Source organism: Pseudophryne corroboree, chromosome 8 (genome assembly GCF_028390025.1).
Source record: "Pseudophryne corroboree isolate aPseCor3 chromosome 8, aPseCor3.hap2, whole genome shotgun sequence".
Classification (NCBI taxonomy): domain Eukaryota; kingdom Metazoa; phylum Chordata; class Amphibia; order Anura; family Myobatrachidae; genus Pseudophryne; species Pseudophryne corroboree.
In genome coordinates, this window is record NC_086451.1 from 205,251,486 (window position 1) to 205,278,552 (window position 27,067).

Below are 27,067 nucleotides of genomic sequence, written 5' to 3' on the forward strand. Positions count from 1 at the left end.
ACTGAGCAGAATGATCAGCAAAAGACACTGTACTAGTATTACTAATGTAGTATTACTGAGCACCACAAGACAATGAGCAGTGATAATGAGCACTGCTGATACTTAGCACTGATGATACTGAGCACTGTTTATACTTATCACTGATGATATTACGGAGAACTGACACTGAGCAGCATGTTTAGCACAAGACACTGTACTAGTATTACTAATGTAGTATTACTGAGCACCACAAGACACTGAGAAGTGATACTGAGCACGGAAGATACTGAGCACTGCTGATACTGAGCATTGATGATACTGAGCATTGATTATACTGAGCACTGATAATACTACAGAGAACTGACACTGAGCAGCACGATTAGCACAAGACACTATACTAGTATTACTAATATAGTATTACTGAGCACCAAAAGGCAATGAGCAGTGATACTGAGCACTGCTGATACTGAACACTGATGATACTGAGCACTGCTGATACTGAGCACTGATTATACTGAGTGTTAGGTTCCTGGTGCTCAGAACAAGGGAGTTGTTGCGTAGTGAGTCCTGAGCACCAGAACGTGATGCTGAAATAAGGTGTGGTGTGGAAATAGCCCCTAGCACCCTACCTCTGTTGTTTCACCCGTGTGGTCCGTTCACGCCTGAGTGACTATGGTTTCTTGGGCCCACGGCAGCCGCGTTTGAAGGGCGGATTAGGTCTGCCCAACTCCGATGCCCCCAGGTCTTAGATTGAGACAAGGCGTGAACCGAGACAGGATAATAACAAGGGGACCTCTAGCTAAAACAAACAGAAGGCTAGGGGCTACTAACAACCCTAAACCTAAATATATGTGCGGCACGCCACCAAAGGAAAAGAACAACAAAGGAAATGCTGTCCACTCGCCGACACAATACCGTTGTGTACCGGCGGTGACAGCACAAGCAGACCCTCTGCAAAACACCAGAAACAAATTATAACCAAAGAATACTGCGGCCTGAACCGACGGACGCGGCAAAGCCGCTACTCACGGAACCGGTACAAATACTGGCAAACGGACAGGAACCCCCAATGTAGCCGACACAGACTCTCAGAACTGGAGGACAGGCAGAATCCCAAACGACAGACCGGTGGACACCAAGAAGCCAGATATTCGACCAGGCACAGACAAAGCCACAGGACTCCTGGACAGGAACGCTTCACGGCAGGACACAGGATCAGACACTGGAATCGACACTGGAATCGACACAGGAATCGACACTCAAAGCAGCTAGACAGACACTGCTAGACAGGAGCTCAGGAACTGGCAGGGACTAGCTCAGAACTCAAGAACTCTGGAACCCAGGAAACCTAGAAATCTGGAAATATCACCAGCGTCTGTGAATTGCACTGAGCCAGCATATAACAGAGAGTCTTATTTAATTATGTCGTGCAGCTGCCCTGCTGCACAACTGAGAGGTGCAATCAACAGACAGGTGAGGCTGAACGCATGGGAACAAGCTGCAATCACACAGACTCACCACTGGCAGCAAATAAGAATCTTCTTAAACCAGAGCAACGGGAAATCCTGGCCTGCACGACTACTTAAAAACATAAAATAGGAATGAACCACTACCTGTGGTTCATAACACTGAGCACTGATGATACTACAGAGAACTGACACTGAGCAGCACGATTAGCACAAGACACTGTACTAGTATTACTAATGTATTACTGAGCACCATAAGCCAATGAGCAGTGATAATGAGCACTGCTGATACTGAACACTGATGATACTGAGCACTGTTGATACTGAGCACTGATGATAGTAAGCACTGATGATACTAAGCACTGATGAAACTATGGAGAACTGACATTGAGAAGCATGATTAGCACAAGACATTGTACTAGTAATACTAATGTGTTATTACTGAGCACCACAATACAATGAGCAGTGATACTGAGCACTGCTGATACTGAGCACTGTTGATACTGAGCACTGATGATACTATGGAGAACTGACACTATGCAGCATTATTAGCACAAGACACTGTACTAGTAAAACTATTGTAGTGTTACTGAGCACCACAAGACAATGAGCAGTGATACTGAGCACTGATGATACTGAGCACTGATGATACTGAGCATTGCTGATACTGAGCACTGATGATACTGAGCACTGATGATACTACGGAGAACTGACACTGAGCAGCGTGATTAGCACAAGACACTGTACTAGTAATACTAATGTGTTATTACTGAGCAACACAAGACAATGAGCAGTGATACTGAGCACTGCTGATACTGAGCACTGCTGATAATGATCACTGATGATACTGAGCACTGATGATAATATGGAGAACTGACACTGAGCAGCATGATTAGCACAAGACACTGTACTAGTATTACTAATGTAGTAATACAGAGCACCACTAGACAATGAACAGTGACACTGAACACTGCTGATACTGAGCAATAATGATACTGAGCACTGATGATACTACGGAGAACTGACACTGAGCAGCATGATTAGCACAAGACACTGTACTAGTATTACTAATGTAGTATTACTGAGCACCACGAGACAATGAGCAGTGATACTGAACACTGCTGATACTGAGCACTGATGATACTGAGCACTGTTGATACTACGGAGAACTGACACTGAGCAGCTCGATTAGCACAAGACACTGTCCTAGTATTAATAATGTAGTACTACTAAGCACCACAAAACAATGAGTAGTTATACTGAGCACTGCTGATACTGAGGACTGCTAAAACTGATCATTGCTGATACTGAGCACTGATGATACTGAACACTGATGATAATACGGAGAACTGACACTGAGCAGCATTATTAGCACAAGACACTGTACTAGTATTACTAATGTAGAATTACTGAGCACCACAAGACAATGAGCAGTGATACTGAGCACTGCTGATACTGAGCACTGATGATACTGAGCACTGATGATACTACGGAGAACTGACACTGAGCAGTGCGATTAGCACAAGACACTCTCCTAGTATTTACTAATGTAGTATTACTGAGCACCACAAGACAATGAGCAGTGATACTGAGCACTGCTGATAGTGAGCACTGATGATACTGAGCACTGCTGATACTGAGCACTGATGATACTGAGCACTGATGATACTACGGAGAACTGACACTGAGCAGCGCGATTAGCACAAGACACTGTCCTAGTATTACTAATGTAGTACTACCGAGCACCACAAGACAATGAGCAGTGATACTGAGCACTGTTGATACTGAGCACTGCTGATACTGAGCACTAATGATACTGAGCATTGCTGATACTGAGCACTGATGATACTGAGCACTGATGATACTGAACACTGATGATACTACGGAGAACTGACACTGAGCAGCGCGATTAGCACAAGACATTGTACTAGTATTACTAATGTGTTATTACTGAGCACCACAAGACAATGAGCAGTGATACTGAGCACTGCTGATACGGAGCACTGATGATACTGGGCATTGCTGATACTGAGCACTGATGATACTGAGTACTGATGATAATACGGAGAACTGACACTGAGCAGCACGATTAGCACAAGACACTGTAGTAGTATTAATAATGTAGTATTACTGAGGAGCACCACGAGACAATGAGCAGTGATACTGAACACTGCTGATACTGAGCACTGATGATACTGAGCACTGATGATACTTCCGAGAACTGACACTGAGCAGCATGATCAGCACAAGACACTGTACTAGTATTACTAATGTAGTATTACTGAGCACCGCAAGACAATAAGCAGTGATAATGAGCACTGCTGATACTGAGCACTGATGATACTGAGCACTGTTTATACTGAGCACTGATGATACTATGGTGAACTGACACTGAGCAGCATTATTAGCACAATACACTGTACTAGTATTACTAATGTAGTATAACTGAGCACCACAAGACAATGAGCAGTGATACTGAGAACTGATGATACTGAGCACTGCTGATACTGAGCACTGTTGATACTGAGCATTGCTGATACTGAGCACTGATGATACTGAGCACTTATTATACTGAGCACTGATGATACTACGGAGAACTGAAACTGAGTAGCGCGATTAGCACAAGACACTGTACTAGTATTACTAATGTGTTATTGCTGAGCACCACAAGACAATGAGCAGTGATACTGAGCACTGCTGATACTGAGCACTGTTTATACTTAGCACTGATGATACTACGGAGAACTGACACTGACCAGCATGATTAGCACAAGACACTGTACTAGTATTACTAATGTAGTATTACTGAGCACCACAAGACAATGAGCAGTGATACTGAGCACTGCTGGTACTGAGCACTGATGATACTGAGCACTGATGATACTACTGAGAACTGACACTGAGCAGAACAAATAGCACAAGACACTGTACTAATTTTACTAATTTAGTATTACTGAGCACCACAAGACAATAAGCAGTGATACTAAACACTGATGATACCGAACACTGATGATACTGAGCACTGATGATACTTAGCATTGCTGATACTGAGCACTGATGATACTACGGAGACCTGACACTGAGCAACTCGATTAGTAATAATTGTACAGTGTCTTGTGCTAATCGTGCTGCTCAGTGTCAGTTCTCCGTAGTATCATCAGTGCTCAGTATCATCAGTGCTCACTATCATCAGTGCTCAGTATCAGCAGTGTTCAGTATCACTGCTTATTGTCTTGTGGTGCTCAGTAATACTACATTAGTAATACTAGTACAGTGTCTTGTGCTAATGTAGTATTACTGAGCACCACAAGACAATAAGCAGTGATACTGAACACTGCTGATACTGAGCACTGATGATAGTGAGCACTGATGATACTGAGCACTGATGATACTACGGAGAACTGACACTGAGCAGCACGATTAGCACAAACACTGTACTAGTATTACTAATGTAGTATTACTGAGCACCACAAGACAATGAGCAGTGATACTGAGCACTGATGATACCGAACACGGATGATACTGAGCACTGATGATAGTGAACATTGCTGATATTGAGCACTGATGATACTGAGCACTGATGATACTACGGAGAACTGACACCGAGCTTCACGATTAGCACAAGACACTATACTAGTATTACTAATATAGTATTACTGAGCACCAAAAGGCAATGAGCAGTGATACTGAGCACTGCTGATACTGAGCACTGATGATACTGAGCACTGCTGATACTGAGCATTTTTTATACTGAGCACTGATAATACTGATCACTGATGATTCTGAGCACTGATGATACTACGGAGAAATGACACTGAGCAGCATGATTAGCACAAGACACTGTACTAGTATTACTAATGTAGTATTACTGAGCACCATGAGACAATGAATAGTGATACTGTACACTGCTGATACTGAGCACTGCTGATACTGAGCACTGCTGATACTGAGCACTGCTGATACTGAGCATTGCTGATACTGAGCATTGCTGATACTGAGCACTGCTGATACTGAGCACTGATGATAGTGAGCACTGATGATACTGAGCACTGATGATACTACGGAGAACTGACACTGAGCAGAATGATCAGCAAAAGACACTGTACTAGTATTACTAATGTAGTATTACTGAGCACCACAAGACAATGAGCAGTGATACTGAGCACTGATGATACCGAACACGGATGATACTGAGCACTGATGATAGTGAACATTGCTGATATTGAGCACTGATGATACTGAGCACTGATGATACTACGGAGAACTGACACCGAGCTTCACGATTAGCACAAGACACTATACTAGTATTACTAATATAGTATTACTGAGCACCAAAAGGCAATGAGCAGTGATACTGAGCACTGCTGATACTGAGCACTGATGATACTGAGCACTGCTGATACTGAGCATTTTTTATACTGAGCACTGATAATACTGAGCACTGATGATTCTGAGCACTGATGATACTACGGAGAAATGACACTGAGCAGCATGATTAGCACAAGACACTGTACTAGTATTACTAATGTAGTATTACTGAGCACCATGAGACAATGAATAGTGATACTGTACACTGCTGATACTGAGCACTGCTGATACTGAGCACTGCTGATACTGAGCACTGCTGATACTGAGCATTGCTGATACTGAGCATTGCTGATACTGAGCACTGCTGATACTGAGCACTGATGATAGTGAGCACTGATGATACTGAGCACTGATGATACTACGGAGAACTGACACTGAGCAGAATGATCAGCAAAAGACACTGTACTAGTATTACTAATGTAGTATTACTGAGCACCACAAGACAATGAGCAGTGATAATGAGCACTGCTGATACTTAGCACTGATGATACTGAGAACTGTTTATACTTATCACTGATGATATTACGGAGAACTGACACTGAGCAGCATGATTAGCACAAGACACTGTACTAGTATTACTAATGTAGTATTACTGAGCACCACAAGACACTGAGAAGTGATACTGAGCACGGAAGATACTGAGCACTGCTGATACTGAGCATTGATGATACTGAGCATTGATTATACTGAGCACAGATAATACTACAGAGAACTGACACTGAGCAGCACGATTAGCACAAGACACTATACTAGTATTACTAATATAGTATTACTGAGCACCAAAAGGCAATGAGCAGTGATACTGAGCACTGCTGATACTGAACACTGATGATACTGAGCACTGCTGATACTGAGCACTGATTATACTGAGTGTTAGGTTCCTGGTGCTCAGAACAAGGGAGTTGTTGCATAGTGAGTCCTGAGCACCAGAACGTGATGCTGAAATAAGGTGTGGTGTGGAAATAGCCCCTAGCACCCTACCTCTGTTGTTTCACCCGTGTGGTCCGTTCACGCCTGAGTGACTATGGTTTCTTGGGCCCACGGCAGCCGCGTTTGAAGGGCGGATTAGGTCTGCCCAACTCCGATGCCCCCAGGTCTTAGATTGAGACAAGGCGTGAACCGAGACAGGATAATAACAAGGGGACCTCTAGCTAAAACAAACAGAAGGCTAGGGGCTACTAACAACCCTAAACCTAAATATATGTGCGGCACGCCACCAAAGGAAAAGAACAACAAAGGAAATGCTGTCCACTCGCCGACACAATACCGTTGTGTACCGGCGGTGACAGCACAAGCAGACCCTCTGCAAAACACCAGAAACAAATTATAACCAAAGAATACTGCGGCCTGAACCGACGGACGCGGCAAAGCCGCTACTCACGGAACCGGTACAAATACTGGCAAACGGACAGGAACCCCCAATGTAGCCGACACAGACTCTCAGAACTGGAGGACAGGCAGAATCCCAAACGACAGACCGGTGGACACCAAGAAGCCAGATATTCGACCAGGCACAGACAAAGCCACAGGACTCCTGGACAGGAACGCTTCACGGCAGGACACAGGATCAGACACTGGAATCGACACTGGAATCGACACAGGAATCGACACTCAAAGCAGCTAGACAGACACTGCTAGACAGGAGCTCAGGAACTGGCAGGGACTAGCTCAGAACTCAAGAACTCTGGAACCCAGGAAACCTAGAAATCTGGAAATATCACCAGCGTCTGTGAATTGCACTGAGCCAGCATATAACAGAGAGTCTTATTTAATTATGTCGTGCAGCTGCCCTGCTGCACAACTGAGAGGTGCAATCAACAGACAGGTGAGGCTGAACGCATGGGAACAAGCTGCAATCACACAGACTCACCACTGGCAGCAAATAAGAATCTTCTTAAACCAGAGCAACGGGAAATCCTGGCCTGCAAGACTACTTAAAAACATAAAATAGGAATGAACCACTACCTGTGGTTCATAACACTGAGCACTGATGATACTACAGAGAACTGACACTGAGCAGCACGATTAGCACAAGACACTGTACTAGTATTACTAATGTAGTATTACTGAGCACCACAAGCCAATGAGCAGTGATAATGAGCACTGCTGATACTGAACACTGATGATACTGAGCACTGTTGATACTGAGCACTGATGATAGTAAGCACTGATGATACTAAGCACTGATGAAACTATGGAGAACTGACATTGAGAAGCATGATTAGCACAAGACATTGTACTAGTAATACTAATGTGTTATTACTGAGCACCACAATACAATGAGCAGTGATACTGAGCACTGCTGATACTGAGCACTGTTGATACTGAGCACTGATGATACTATGGAGAACTGACACTATGCAGCATTATTAGCACAAGACACTGTACTAGTAAAACTATTGTAGTGTTACTGAGCACCACAAGACAATGAGCAGTGATACTGAGCACTGATGATACTGAGCACTGATGATACTGAGCATTGCTGATACTGAGCACTGATGATACTGAGCACTGATGATACTACGGAGAACTGACACTGAGCAGCGTGATTAGCACAAGACACTGTACTAGTAATACTAATGTGTTATTACTGAGCAACACAAGACAATGAGCAGTGATACTGAGCACTGCTGATACTGAGCACTGCTGATAATGATCACTGATGATACTGAGCACTGATGATAATATGGAGAACTGACACTGAGCAGCATGATTAGCACAAGACACTGTACTAGTATTACTAATGTAGTAATACAGAGCACCACTAGACAATGAACAGTGACACTGAACACTGCTGATACTGAGCAATAATGATACTGAGCACTGATGATACTACGGAGAACTGACACTGAGCAGCATGATTAGCACAAGACACTGTACTAGTATTACTAATGTAGTATTACTGAGCACCACGAGACAATGAGCAGTGATACTGAACACTGCTGATACTGAGCACTGTTGATACTACGGAGAACTGACACTGAGCAGCTCGATTAGCACAAGACACTGTCCTAGTATTAATAATGTAGTACTACTAAGCACCACAAAACAATGAGTAGTTATACTGAGCACTGCTGATACTGAGGACTGCTAAAACTGATCATTGCTGATACTGAGCACTGATGATACTGAACACTGATGATAATACGGAGAACTGACACTGAGCAGCATTATTAGCACAAGACACTGTACTAGTATTACTAATGTAGAATTACTGAGCACCACAAGACAATGAGCAGTGATACTGAGCACTGCTGATACTGAGCACTGATGATACTGAGCACTGATGATACTACGGAGAACTGACACTGAGCAGTGCGATTAGCACAAGACACTCTCCTAGTATTTACTAATGTAGTATTACTGAGCACCACAAGACAATGAGCAGTGATACTGAGCACTGCTGATAGTGAGCACTGATGATACTGAGCACTGCTGATACTGAGCACTGATGATACTGAGCACTGATGATACTACGGAGAACTGACACTGAGCAGCGCGATTAGCACAAGACACTGTCCTAGTATTACTAATGTAGTACTACCGAGCACCACAAGACAATGAGCAGTGATACTGAGCACTGTTGATACTGAGCACTGCTGATACTGAGCACTAATGATACTGAGCATTGCTGATACTGAGCACTGATGATACTGAACACTGATGATACTACGGAGAACTGACACTGAGCAGCGCGATTAGCACAAGACATTGTACTAGTATTACTAATGTGTTATTACTGAGCACCACAAGACAATGAGCAGTGATACTGAGCACTGCTGATACGGAGCACTGATGATACTGGGCATTGCTGATACTGAGCACTGATGATACTAAGTACTGATGATAATACGGAGAACTGACACTGAGCAGCACGATTAGCACAAGACACTGTAGTAGTATTAATAATGTAGTATTACTGAGGAGCACCACGAGACAATGAGCAGTGATACTGAACACTGCTGATACTGAGCACTGATGATACTGAGCACTTATGACACTTCCGAGAACTGACACTGAGCAGCATGATCAGCACAAGACACTGTACTAGTATTACTAATGTAGTATTACTGAGCACCGCAAGACAATAAGCAGTGATAATGAGCACTGCTGATACTGAGCACTGATGATACTGAGCACTGTTTATACTGAGCACTGATGATACTATGGTGAACTGACACTGAGCAGCATTATTAGCACAATACACTGTACTAGTATTACTAATGTAGTATAACTGAGCACCACAAGACAATGAGCAGTGATACTGAGAACTGATGATACTGAGCACTGCTGATACTGAGCACTGTTGATACTGAGCATTGCTGATACTGAGCACTGATGATACTGAGCACTTATTATACTGAGCACTGATGATACTACGGAGAACTGAAACTGAGTAGCGCGATTAGCACAAGACACTGTACTAGTATTACTAATGTGTTATTGCTGAGCACCACAAGACAATGAGCAGTGATACTGAGCACTGCTGATACTGAGCACTGTTTATACTTAGCACTGATGATACTACGGAGAACTGACACTGACCAGCATGATTAGCACAAGACACTGTACTAGTATTACTAATGTAGTATTACTGAGCACCACAAGACAATGAGCAGTGATACTGAGCACTGCTGGTACTGAGCACTGATGATACTGAGCACTGATGATACTACTGAGAACTGACACTGAGCAGCACGATTAGCACAAAACACCACAAGACAACGTGCAGTGATACTGAGCACTGCTGATACTGAGCACTGCTGATACTGAGCACTGATGACACTGAGCACTGATGATACTGAGCACTGATGATACTACAGAGAACTGACACTGAGCAGAACAAATAGCACAAGACACTGTACTAATTTTACTAATGTAGTATTACTGAGCACCACAAGACAATAAGCAGTGATACTAAACACTGCTGATACTGAGCACTGATGATACCGAACACTGATGATACTGAGCACTGATGATACTTAGCATTGCTGATACTGAGCACTGATGATACTACGGAGACCTGACACTGAGCAACTCGATTAGTAATAATTGTACAGTGTCTTGTGCTAATCGTGCTGCTCAGTGTCAGTTCTCCGTAGTATCATCAGTGCTCAGTATCATCAGTGCTCACTATCATCAGTGCTCAGTATCAGCAGTGTTCAGTATCACTGCTTATTGTCTTGTGGTGCTCAGTAATACTACATTAGTAATACTAGTACAGTGTCTTGTGCTAATGTAGTATTACTGAGCACCACAAGACAATAAGCAGTGATACTGAACACTGCTGATACTGAGCACTGATGATAGTGAGCACTGATGATACTGAGCACTGATGATACTACGGAGAACTGACACTGAGCAGCACGATTAGCACAAACACTGTACTAGTATTACTAATGTAGTATTACTGAGCACCACAAGACAATGAGCAGTGATACTGAGCACTGATGATACCGAACACGGATGATACTGAGCACTGATGATAGTGAACATTGCTGATATTGAGCACTGATGATACTGAGCACTGATGATACTACGGAGAACTGACACCGAGCTTCACGATTAGCACAAGACACTATACTAGTATTACTAATATAGTATTACTGAGCACCAAAAGGCAATGAGCAGTGATACTGAGCACTGCTGATACTGAGCACTGATGATACTGAGCACTGCTGATACTGAGCATTTTTTATACTGAGCACTGATAATACTGAGCACTGATGATTCTGAGCACTGATGATACTACGGAGAAATGACACTGAGCAGCATGATTAGCACAAGACACTGTACTAGTATTACTAATGTAGTATTACTGAGCACCATGAGACAATGAATAGTGATACTGTACACTGCTGATACTGAGCACTGCTGATACTGAGCACTGCTGATACTGAGCACTGCTGATACTGAGCATTGCTGATACTGAGCACTGATGATACTGAGCACTGATGATACTGAGCACTGATGATACTGAGCACTGATGATACTACGGAGAACTGACACTGAGCAGAATGATCAGCAAAAGACACTGTACTAGTATTACTAATGTAGTATTACTGAGCACCACAAGACAATGAGCAGTGATAATGAGCACTGCTGATACTTAGCACTGATGATACTGAGAACTGTTTATACTTATCACTGATGATATTACGGAGAACTGACACTGAGCAGCATGATTAGCACAAGACACTGTACTAGTATTACTAATGTAGTATTACTGAGCACCACAAGACACTGAGAAGTGATACTGAGCACGGAAGATACTGAGCACTGCTGATACTGAGCATTGATGATACTGAGCATTGATTATACTGAGCACAGATAATACTACAGAGAACTGACACTGAGCAGCACGATTAGCACAAGACACTATACTAGTATTACTAATATAGTATTACTGAGCACAAAAAGGCAATGAGCAGTGATACTGAGCACTGCTGATACTGAACACTGATGATACTGAGCACTGCTGATACTGAGCACTGATTATACTGAGTGTTAGGTTCCTGGTGCTCAGAACAAGGGAGTTGTTGCGTAGTGAGTCCTGAGCACCAGAACGTGATGCTGAAATAAGGTGTGGTGTGGAAATAGCCCCTAGCACCCTACCTCTGTTGTTTCACCCGTGTGGTCCGTTCACGCCTGAGTGACTATGGTTTCTTGGGCCCACGGCAGCCGCGTTTGAAGGGCGGATTAGGTCTGCCCAACTCCGATGCCCCCAGGTCTTAGATTGAGACAAGGCGTGAACCGAGACAGGATAATAACAAGGGGACCTCTAGCTAAAACAAACAGAAGGCTAGGGGCTACTAACAACCCTAAACCTAAATATATGTGCGGCACGCCACCAAAGGAAAAGAACAACAAAGGAAATGCTGTCCACTCGCCGACACAATACCGTTGTGTACCGGCGGTGACAGCACAAGCAGACCCTCTGCAAAACACCAGAAACAAATTATAACCAAAGAATACTGCGGCCTGAACCGACGGACGCGGCAAAGCCGCTACTCACGGAACCGGTACAAATACTGGCAAACGGACAGGAACCCCCAATGTAGCCGACACAGACTCTCAGAACTGGAGGACAGGCAGAATCCCAAATGACAGACCGGTGGACACCAAGAAGCCAGATATTCGACCAGGCACAGACAAAGCCACAGGACTCCTGGACAGGAACGCTTCACGGCAGGACACAGGATCAGACACTGGAATCGACACTGGAATCGACACAGGAATCGACACTCAAAGCAGCTAGACAGACACTGCTAGACAGGAGCTCAGGAACTGGCAGGGACTAGCTCAGAACTCAAGAACTCTGGAACCCAGGAAACCTAGAAATCTGGAAATATCACCAGCGTCTGTGAATTGCACTGAGCCAGCATATAACAGAGAGTCTTATTTAATTATGTCGTGCAGCTGCCCTGCTGCACAACTGAGAGGTGCAATCAACAGACAGGTGAGGCTGAACGCATGGGAACAAGCTGCAATCACACAGACTCACCACTGGCAGCAAATAAGAATCTTCTTAAACCAGAGCAACGGGAAATCCTGGCCTGCAAGACTACTTAAAAACATAAAATAGGAATGAACCACTACCTGTGGTTCATAACACTGAGCACTGATGATACTACAGAGAACTGACACTGAGCAGCACAAGACACTGTACTAGTATTACTAATGTAGTATTACTGAGCACCACAAGCCAATGAGCAGTGATAATGAGCACTGCTGATACTGAACACTGATGATACTGAGCACTGTTGATACTGAGCACTGATGATACTAAGCACTGATGATACTAAGCACTGATGAAACTATGGAGAACTGACATTGAGAAGCATGATTAGCACAAGACATTGTACTAGTAATACTAATGTGTTATTACTGAGCACCACAATACAATGAGCAGTGATACTGAGCACTGCTGATACTGAGCACTGTTGATACTGAGCACTGATGATACTATGGAGAACTGACACTATGCAGCATTATTAGCACAAGACACTGTACTAGTAAAACTATTGTAGTGTTACTGAGCACCACAAGACAATGAGCAGTGATACTGAGCACTGATGATACCGAACACTGATGATACTGAGCACTGATGATACTGAGCATTGCTGATACTGAGCACTGATGATACTGAGCACTGATGATACTACGGAGAACTGACACTGAGCAGCGTGATTAGCACAAGACACTGTACTAGTATTACTAATGTGTTATTACTGAGCAACACAAGACAATGAGCAGTGATACTGAGCACTGCTGATACTGAGCACTGCTGATAATGATCACTGATGATACTGAGCACTGATGATAATATGGAGAACTGACACTGAGCAGCATGATTAGCACAAGACACTGTACTAGTATTACTAATGTAGTAATACAGAGCACCACTAGACAATGAACAGTGACACCGAACACTGCTGATACTGAGCAATAATGACACTGAGCACTGATGATACTACGGAGAACTGACACTGAGCAGCATGATTAGCACAAGACACTGTACTAGTATTACTAATGTAGTATTACTGAGCACCACGAGACAATGAGCAGTGATACTGAACACTGCTGATACTGAGCACTGATGATACTGAGCACTGTTGATACTACGGAGAACTGACACTGAGCAGCTCGATTAGCACAAGACACTGTTCTAGTATTAATAATGTAGTACTACTAAGCACCACAAAACAATGAGTAGTTATACTGAGCACTGCTGATACTGAGGACTGCTAAAACTGATCATTGCTGATACTGAGCACTGATGATACTGAACACTGATGATAATACGGAGAACTGACACTGAGCAGCGCGAATAGCACAAGACACTCTCCTAGTATTACTAATGTAGTATTACTGAGCACCACAAGACAATGAGCAGTGATACTGAGCACTGCTGATAGTGAGCACTGATGATACTGAGCACTGCTGATACTGAGCACTGATGATACTGAGCACGGATGATACTACGGAGAACTGACACTGAGCAGCGCGATTAGCACAAGACACAGTCCTAGTATTACTAATGTAGTACTACCGAGCACCACAAGACAATGAGCAGTGATACTGAGCACTGTTGATACTGAGCACTGCTGATACTGAGCACTAATGATACTGAGCATTGCTGATACTGAGCACTGATGATACTGAACACTGATGATACTACGGAGAACTGACACTGAGCAGCGCGATTAGCACAAGACATTGTACTAGTATTACTAATGTGTTATTACTGAGCACCACAAGACAATGAGCAGTGATACTGAGCACTGCTGATACGGAGCACTGATGATACTGAGCACTGTTGATACTGAGCACTGATGATACTGGGCATTGCTGATACTGAGCACTGATGATACTGAGTACTGATGATAATACGGAGAACTGACACTGAGCAGCACGATTAGCACAAGACACTGTAGTAGTATTAATAATGTAGTATTACTGAGGAGCACCACGAGACAATGAGCAGTGATACTGAACACTGCTGATACTAAGCACTGATGATACTGAGCACTGATGATACTTCCGAGAACTGACACTGAGCAGCATGATCAGCACAAGACACTGTACTAGTATTACTAATGTAGTATTACTGAGCACCACAAGACAATGAGCAGTGATACTGAGAACTGATGATACTAAGCACTGCTGATACTGAGCACTGTTGATACTGAGCATTGCTGATACTGAGCACTGATGATACTGAGCACTGATTATACTGAGCACTGATGATACTACGGAGAACTGAAATTGAGTAGCGCGATTAGCACAAGACACTGTACTAGTATTACTAATGTGTTATTGCTGAGCACCACAAGACAATGAGCAGTGATACTGAGCACTGTTTATACTTAGCACTGATGATACTACGGAGAACTGACACTGACCAGCATGATTAGCACAAGACACTGTACTAGTATTACTAATGTAGTATTACTGAGCACCACAAGACAATGAGCAGTGATACTGAGCACTGCTGGTACTGAGCACTGATGATACTGAGCACTGATGATACTACTGAGAACTGACACTGAGCAGCACGATTAGCACAAAACACCACAAGACAACGTGCAGTGATACTGAGCACTGCTGATACTGAGCACTGCTGATACTGAGCACTGATGATACTACAGAGAACTGACACTGAGCAGAACAAATAGCACAAGACACTGTACTAATTTTACTAATGTAGTATTACTGAGCACCACAAGACAATAAGCAGTGATACTAAACACTGCTGATACTGAGCACTGATGATACCGAACACTGATGATACTGAGCACTGATGATACTGAGCATTGCTGATACTGAGCACTGATGATACTGAGCACTGATGATACTACGGAGACCTGACACTGAGCAACTCGATTAGCACAAGACACTGTACTAGTATTACTAATGTAGTATTACTGAGCACCACAAGACAATAAGCAGTGATACTGAACACTGCTGATACTGAGCACTGATGATAGTGAGCACTGATGATACTGAGCACTGATGATACTACGGAGAACTGACACTGAGCAGCACGATTAGCACAAACACTGTACTAGTATTACTAATGTAGTATTACTGAGCACCACAAGACAATGAGCAGTGATACTGAGCACTGATGATACCGAACACGGATGATACTGAGCACTGATGATAGTGAACATTGCTGATATTGAGCACTGATGATACTGAGCACTGATGATACTACGGAGAACTGACACCGAGCTTCACGATTAGCACAAGACACTATACTAGTATTACTAATATAGTATTACTGAGCACCAAAAGGCAATGAGCAGTGATACTGAGCACTGCTGATACTGAGCACTGATGATACTGAGCACTGATGATACTACAGAGAACTGACACTGAGCAGAACAAATAGCACAAGACACTGTACTAATTTTACTAATGTAGTATTACTGAGCACCACAAGACAATAAGCAGTGATACTAAACACTGCTGATACTGAGCACTGATGATACCGAACACTGATGATACTGAGCACTGATGATACTGAGCATTGCTGATACTGAGCACTGATGATACTGAGCACTGATGATACTACGGAGACCTGACACTGAGCAACTCGATTAGCACAAGACACTGTACTAGTATTACTAATGTAGTATTACTGAGCACCACAAGACAATAAGCAGTGATACTGAACACTGCTGATACTGAGCACTGATGATAGTGAGCACTGATGATACTGAGCACTGATGATACTACGGAGAACTGACACTGAGCAGCACGATTAGCACAAACACTGTACTAGTATTACTAATGTAGTATTACTGAGCACCACAAGACAATGAGCAGTGATACTGAGCACTGATGATACCGAACACGGATGATACTGAGCACTGATGATAGTGAACATTGCTGATATTGAGCACTGATGATACTGAGCACTGATGATACTACGGAGAACTGACACCGAGCTTCACGATTAGCACAAGACACTATACTAGTATTACTAATATAGTATTACTGAGCACCAAAAGGCAATGAGCAGTGATACTGAGCACTGCTGATACTGAGCACTGACGATACTGAGCACTGATGATACTACGGAGAACTGACACTGAGCAGCACAAGACACTGTAATAGTATTACTAATGTAGTATTACTGAGCACAACAAGACAATGAGCAGTGATACTGAGCACTGATGATACTGAGCACTGATGATACTGAGCACTGATGATACTGAGCATTGCTGATACTGAGCACTGATGATACTGAGCACTGATGATACTACGGAGAACTGAAACTGAGTAGCGCGATTAGCACAAGACACTGTACTAGTATTACTAATTTGTTATTGCTGAGCACCACAAGACAATGAGCAGTGATACTGAGCACTGCTGATATTGAGCACTGATTATACTGAGCATTGCTGATACTGAGCACTGATGATACTGAGCACTGTTTATACTTAGCACTGATGATACTACGGCGAACTGACACTGAGCAGCATGATTAGCACAAGACATTGTAGTAGTATTACTAATGTAGTATTACTGAGCACCACAAGAAAATGAGCAGTGATACTGAGCACTGCTGGTACTGAGCACTGCTGATACTGAGCACTAATGTTACTACGGAGAACTGACACTGAGCAGCACGATTAGCACAAAACACTGTACTAGTATTACTGAACACCACAAGACAACGAGCAGTGATACTGAGCACTGCTGATACTGAGCACTGATAATAGTGAGCACTGATGATACTGAGCACTGATGATAATGAGCACTGATGATACTACAGAGAACTGACACTGAGCAGAACAAATAGCACAAGACACTGTACTAATATTACTAATGTAGTATTACTGAGCACCACAAGACAATGAGCAGTGATACTGAGTACTGATGATACCGAACACTGATGATACTGAGCACTGATGATACTGAGCATTGCTGATACTGAGCACTGATAATACTGAGCACTGATGATACTACGGAGACCTGACACTGAGCAACTCGATTAGCACAAGACACTGTACTAATATTACTAATGTAGTATTACTGAGCACCACAAGACAATGAACAGTGATACTGAGCACTGCTGATACTGAGCACTTCTGATACTGAGCACTGCTGATACTGAGCACTGCTGATACTGAGCACTGATGATACTGAGCACTGATGATACTGAGCACTCCTGATACTGAGCACTGATGATACTGAGCACTGTTGATACTGAGCATTGCTGATACTGAGCACTGATGATACTGAGCACTGATGATACTACGGACAACTGACACTAAGCAGCACGATTAGCACAAGACACTGTAGTAGTATTACTAACGTAGTATTACTGAGCACCACGAGACAATGAGCAGTGATACTGAGCACTGCTGATACTGAGCACTGCTAAAACTGATCATTGCTGATACCGAGCACTGATGATACTGAGCACTGATGATACTACGGAGAACTGACACTGAGCAGCGCGATTAGCACAAGACACTCTCCTAGTATTACTAATGTAGTATTACTGAGCACCACAAGACAATGAGCAGTGATACTGAGCACTGCTGATACCGAGCACTGCTGATACTGAGCACTGCTTATACTGAGCATTGCTGATACTGAGCATTGCTGATACTTTACACTGATGATACTACGGAGAACTGACACTGAGCAGCGCGATTAGCACAAGACATTGTACTAGTATTACTAATGTGTTATTACTGAGCACCACAAGACAATGAGCAGTGATACTGAGCACTGCTGATACTGAGCACTGATGATACTGAGCACTGTTGATACTGAGCACTGATGATACTGAGCATTGCTGATACTGAGCACTGATGATACTGAGCACTGATGATAATATGGAGAACTGACACTGAGCAGCACGATTAGCACAAGACACTGTAGTAGTATTACTAATGTAGTATTACTGAGCACCACGAGACAAAGAGCAGTGATACTGAACACTGCTGATACTGAGCACTGATGATACTGAGCACTGATGATACTACCGAGAACTGACACTGAGCAGCAAGATCAGCACAAGACACTGTACTAGTATTACTAATGTAGTATTACTGAGCACCACAAGACAATAAGCAGTGATAATGAGCACTGCTGATACTGAGCACTGAAGATACTGAGCACTGTTTACAGTGAGCACTGGTGATACTATGGTGAACTGACACTGAGCAGCATGATTAGCACAATACACTGTACTAGTATTACTAATGTAGTATAACTGAGCACCACAAGACAATGAGCAGTGATACTGAGCACTGCTGATACTGAGCACTGATGACACTGTGCAACAATGGTATTGAGCACTGATGATACTACGGAGAACTGAAACTGAGTAGCGCGATTAGCACAAGACACTATACTAGTATTACTAATGTGTTATTACTGAGCAACACAAGACAATGAGCAGTGATACTGAGCACTGCTGATACTGAGCACTGCTGATAATGAGCACTGATGATACTGAGCACTGATGATAATGAGCACTGATGATACTGAGCACTGATGATACTGAGCACTGATGATAATACGGAGAACTGACACTGAGCAGCAGGATTAGCACAAGACACTGTACTAGTATTACTTTTGTAGTATTACTGAGCACCACTAGACAATGAACAGCGATACTGAACACTGCTGATACTGAGCACTGATGATACTGAGCACTGGTGATACTACGGAGAACTGACACTGAACAGCATGATTAGCACAAGACACTGTACTAGTATTACTAATGTAGTAATACTGAGCACCAAAAGACAATGAGCAGTGATACTGAGAACTGCTGATACTGAGCACTGATGATACTGAGCACTGATGATACTACGGAGTACTGACACAGAGCAGCACGATTAGCACAAGACACTGTGCTAGTATTACTAATGTAGTACTACTGAGCACCACAAGACAATGAGTAGAGATACTGAGCACTGCTGATACTGATCATTGCTGATACTGAGCACTGATGATACTGAGCACTGATGATAATACGGAGAACTGACACTGAACAGCATGATTAGCACAAGACACTGTACTAGTATTACTAATGTAGTATTACTGAGCACTACAAGACAATGAGCAGTGATACTGAGCACTGCTGATACTGATCATTGCTGATACTGAGCACTGATGATACTGAGCACTGATGATAATACGGAGAACTGACACTGAGCAGCATGATTAGCACAAGCCACTGTACTAGTATTACTAATGTAGTGTTACTGAGCACCACAAGACAATGAACAGTGATACTGAACACTGCTGATACTGAGCACTGATGATACTGAGCACTGATGATACTACGGAGAACTGACACTGAGCAGCGCGATTAGCACAAGACACTGTCCTAGTATTACTAATGTAGTATTACTGAGCACAAGACAATGAGCAGTGATACTGAGCACTGCTGATACTGAGCACTGCTGATACTGAGCACTGCTGATACTGAGCTGCGCGATTAGTACAAGACACTGTCCTAGTATTACTAATGTAGTATTACTGAGCACCACAAAACAATGAGCAGTTATACTGAGCACTGCTGATACTGAGCACTGCTGATACTGAGCACTGCTGATACTGAGCATTGCTGATACTGAGCACTGCTGATACTGAACACTGATGATACTATGGAGAACTGACACTGAGCAGCGCGATTAGCACAAGACATTGTACTAGTATTACTACTGTGTTATTACTGAGCACCAAAAGACAATGAGCAGTGATACTGAGCACTGATGATACTGAGCACTGTTGATACTGAGCACTGATGATACTGAGCACTGATGATACTGAGCACTGATGATACTACGGAGAACTGACACTGAGCAGCGCGATTAGCACAAGACATTGTACTAGGATTACTACTGTGTTATTACTGAGCACCAAAAGACAATGAGCAGTGATACTGAGCACTGCTAATACTGAGCACTGATGATACTGAGCACTGTTGATACTGAGCATTGCTGATACTGAACACTGCTTATACTGAGCACTAATGATACTACGGAGAACTGACACTGAGCAGCATGATTTGCACAAGACACTGTACTAGTATTACTAATGTAGTAATACTGAGCACCAAAAGACAATGAGCAGTGATACTGAGAACTGATGATACTGAACGCTGCTGATACTGATCATTGCTGATACTGAGCACTGATGATACTGAGCACTGATGATACTTCCGTGAACTGACACTGAGCAGCGCGATTAGCACAAGACACTGAACAAGTATTACTAATGTGGTATTACTGAACACCACAAGACTATGAGCAGTGATACTGAGCACAGCTGATACTGAGCACTGATGATACTGAGCACTGATGATACTGAGCACTGATGATACTGAGTATTTCTGATACTAAGTACTGATGATACTGAGCACTAATTATACTGAGCATTGATGATAGTACGAAGAACTGACACTGAGCAGCATGATCAGAACAAGACACTGTACTAGTATTACTAATGTAGTATTACTGAGCACCACAAGACAATGAGCAGTGATACTGAGCACTGGTGATATTGAGCACTGCTAATACTGAGCATTGCTGATACTGAGCACTGATTATACTGAGCACTGATTATACTGAGCACTGATGAAACTGCGGATAACTGACATTGAGCAGCATGATTAGCACAAGACATTGTACTAGTAATACTAATGTGTTATTACTGAGCACCAAAATACAATGAGAAGTGATACTGAGCACTGCTGATACTGAGCACTGTTGATACTGAGCACTGATGACACTGAACATTGCTGATACTGAGCACTGATGATACTGAGCACTGATGATACTACGGAGAACTGACACTGAGCAGCGCGATTATAACAAAACACTATACTAGTATTAATAATGTGTTATTACTGAGCAACACAAGACAATGAGCAGTGATACTGAGCACTGCTGATACTGAGCACTGCTGATAATGAGCACTGATGATACTGAGCACTGATGATACTGAGCACTGATGATAATACGGAGAACTGACACTGAGCAGCAGGATTAGCACAAGACACTGTACTAGTATTACTTTTGTAGTATTACTGAGCACCACTAGACAATGAACAGCGATACTGAACACTGCTGATACTGAGCACTGATGATACTGAGCACTGATGATACTACGGAGAACTGACACTGAGCAGCATGATTAGCACAAGACACTGTACTAGTATTACTAATGTAGTAATACTGAGCACCAAAAGACAATGAGCAGTGATACTGAGAACTGCTGATACTGAGCACTGATGATATTGAGCACAGATGATATTGCGGAGTACTGACACAGAGCAGCACGATTAGCACAAGACACTGTACTAGTATTACTAATGTAGTACTACTGAGCACCACAAGACAATGAGTAGTGATAATGAGCACTGCTGATACTGATCATTGCCGATACTGAGCACTGATGATACTGAGCACTGATGATAATACGGAGAACTGACACTGAACAGCATGATTAGCACAAGACACTGTACTAGTATTACTAATGTAGTATTACTGAGCACCACAAGACAATGAGCAGTGATACTGAGCACTGCTGATACTGATCATTGCTGATACTGAGCACTAATGATACTGAGCACTGATGATAATTCGGAGAACTGACACTGAGCAGCATGATTAGCACAAGACTAGTATTACTAATGTAGTATTACTGAGCACCACAAGACAATGAGCAGTGATACTGAGCACTGCTGATACTGAGCACTGATGATACTGAGCACTGATGATACTGAGCACTGCTGATACTGAGCACTGCTGATACTGAGCATTGCTGATACTGAGCACTGATGATACTGAACACTGATGATACTACGGAGAACTGACACTGAGCAGCGCGATTAGCACAAGACATTGTACTAGTATTACTACTGTGTTATTACGGAGCACCAAAAGACAATGAGCAGTGATACTGAGCACTGATAATACTGAGCACTGTTGATACTGAGCACTGATGATACTGAGCATTGCTGATACTGAGCACTGATGATACTGAGCACTGATGATATTATGGAGAACTGATACTGAGCAGCACGATTAGCACAAGACACTGTACTAATATTACTAATGTAGTATTTCTGAGCACCACATGACAATGAGCAGTGATACTGAGCACTGCTGATACTGAGCACTGATGATACTGAGCATTTATGATACTGAGCACTGATAATACTGAGCACTGATGATACTGAGCACTGATGATACTATGGAGAACTGACACTGAGCAGCATGATTAGCACAAGACACTGTACTAGTATTACTAATGTAGTATTACTGAGCACCACGAGAAAATGAACAGTGATACTGTACACTGCTGATACTGAGCACTGATGATACTGAGCACTGACGATACTGAGCACTGATAACACTACGGAGAACTCAAACTGAACAGCATGATTAGCACAAGACACTGTACTAGTATTACTAATGTGGTATTAATGAGCACCACAATACAATGAGCAGTGATACTGTACACTGCTGATACTGAGCACTGATGATACTGAGCACTGATGATACTGAGCACTGATAACACTACGGAGAACTCAAACTGAACAGCATGATTAGCACAAGACACTGTACTAGTATTACTAATGTGGTATTATTGAGCACCACTAGACAATGAGCAGCGATACTGAACACTGCTGAAACTGAGCACTGATGATACTATGGAGAACTGACTCTGAGCAGCATTATTAGCAGAAGACACTGTACCAGTAAAACTAATGTAGTATTACTGAGCACCACAAGACAATGAGCCGTTATACTGAGCATTGATGATACCGAACACTGATGATACTGAGCACTGCTGATACTACGGAGAACTGTCACTGAGCAGCACGATTAGCCCAAGACAATGTACTAGTATTACTAATGTAGTATTACTGAGCACCACAAGACAATGAGCAGTGATACTTAGCACTGATGATACTGAGCATTGCTGATACTGAGCACTGATGATAGTGAACACTGATGATACTGAGCACTGATAATACTACGGAGAACTGACACTGAGCAGCGCGATTAGCACAAGACACTGTACTAGTATTACTAATGTAGAATTACTGAGCACCACAAGACAACGAGCAGTGATACTGAGCACTGCTGATACTGAACGCTGATGATACTGAGCAATGCTGATACTGAGCATTGATGTTACTGAGAACTGCTGATACTGATCACTGATTATACTGAGCACTGATGATACTGAGCATTTTTTATACTGAGCACTGATAATACTGAGCACTGATGATTCTGAGCACTGATGATACTACGGAGAAATGACATTGAGCAGCATGATTAGCACAAGACACTGTACTAGTATTACTAATGTAGTATTACTGAGCACCATGAGACAATGAATAGTGATACTGTACACTGCTGATACTGAGCACTGATGATACTTAGCACTGATGATACTACGGAGAACTGAAACTTAGCAGCATGATTAGCACAAGACACTGTACTAGTATTACTAATGTATTATTACTGAGCACCACAAGACAATGAGCAGTGACACTGAGCACTGCTGATACTGAGCACTGATGATACTGAGCACTGCTGATACAGAGCACTGATGATACTGAGCAGTGCTGATACTGAGCACTGATGATACTACGAAGAACTGACACTGAGCAGCGCGATTAGCACAAGACACTGTACTAGTATTACTAATGTGTTATTACTGAGCACCACAAGACAGTGAGCAGTGATACTGCTTGCACCCACTCTGTGGAATGCCCTACCACGCACAATAAGACTCTCCTCTAGTCTCCAAACCTTCAAGCGTTCCCTCAAAACTCACCTCTTTAGGCAAGCGTATCAAATTCCTGAACCGCCCATATAACTTTCTTAAACCTTCCTATCAAATTACATCCACTCTGTACATCCACACATATCCTCACATGTCTGTTCATTCTATGCAATAGATAGCACCTTTCCCTGTGTACATATGCCTATTTCCCTATAGATTGTAAGCTTGCGAGCAGGGCCTTCCTACCTCTATGACTGTTATCACCCAGTTTGTTATTGTTATTTCAAATTGTAAAGCGCAACGGAATTTGCTGCGCTATATAAGAAACTGTTAATAAATAATAAATAATAAATAAATAATACTGAGCACTGCTGATACTGAGCACTGCTGATACTGAGCACTGCTGATACTGAGCACTGATGATACTGAGCACTGATAATACTACGGAGAACTGTCACTGAGCAGCACGATTAGCCCAAGACAATGTACTAGTATTACTAATGTAGTATTACTGAGCACCACAAGACAATGAGCAGTGATACTAAGCACTGATGATACTGAGCATTGCTGATACTGAGCACTGATGATAGTGAACACTGATGATACTGAGCACTGATGATACTACGGAGAACTGACACTGAGCAGCGCGATTAGCACAAGACACTTTACTAGTATTACTAATGTGTTTTTAATGAGCACAACAAGACAATGAGCAGTGACACTGAGCACTGCTGATACTGAGCACTGCTGAAACTGAGCACTGCTGATACTGAGCATTTTTTATACTGAGCACTGATAATACTGAGCACTGATGATTCTGAGCACTGATGATACTACGGAGAAATGACACTGAGCAGCATGATCAGCAAAAGACACTGTACTAGTATTACTAATGTAGTATTACTGAGCACCACAAGACAATGAGCAGTGATACTGAGCACTGCTGATACTGAGCACTGCTGATACTGAGCACTGCTGATACTAAGCATTGCTGATACTGAGCACTGCTGATACTGAGCACTGCTGATACTGAGCACTGATGATACTACGGAGAACTGACACTGAGCAGCATGATCAGCAAAAGACACTGTACTAGTATTACTAATGTAGTATTACTGAGCACCACAAGACAATGAGCAGTGATAATGAGCACTGCTGATACTTAGCACTGATGATACTGAGCACTGTTTATACTTATCACTGATGATATTACGGAGAACTGACACTGAGCAGCATGATTAGCACAAGACACTGTACTAGTATTACTAATGTAGTATTACTGAGCACCATGAGACAATGAATAGTGATACTGTACACTGCTGATACTGAGCACTGATGATACTGAGCACTGATGATACTACGGAGAACTGAAACTTAGCAGCATGATTAGCACAAGACACTGTACTAGTATTACTAATGTAGTATTACTGAGCACCACAAGACAATGAGCAGTGATACTGAGCACTGCTGATACTGAGCACTGCTGATACTGAGCACTGCTGATACTGAGCATTGCTGATACTGAGCACTGCTGATACTGAGCACTGATGATACTGAGCACTGATGATACTACGGAGAACTGACACTGAGCAGCATGATCAGCAAAAGACACTGTACTAGTATTACTAATGTAGTATTACTGAGCACCACAAGACAATGGCCCTCATTCCGAGTTGTTCGCTCGCAAGTGAATTTTAGCAGATTTGCTCATGCTAAGCCGCCGCCTACTGGGAGTGAATCTTAGCATCTTAAAATTGCGAACGATGTATTCGCAATATTGCGATTACACACCTCGTAGCAGTTTCAGAGTAGCTTAAGACTTACTCGGCATCTACGATCAGTTCAGTGCTTGTCGTTCCTGGTTTGACGTCACAAACACACCCAGCGTTCGCCCAGACACTCCTCCGTTTCTCCGGCCACTCCTGCGTTTTTTCCGGAAACGGTAGCGTTTTTTCACACACGCCCATAAAACG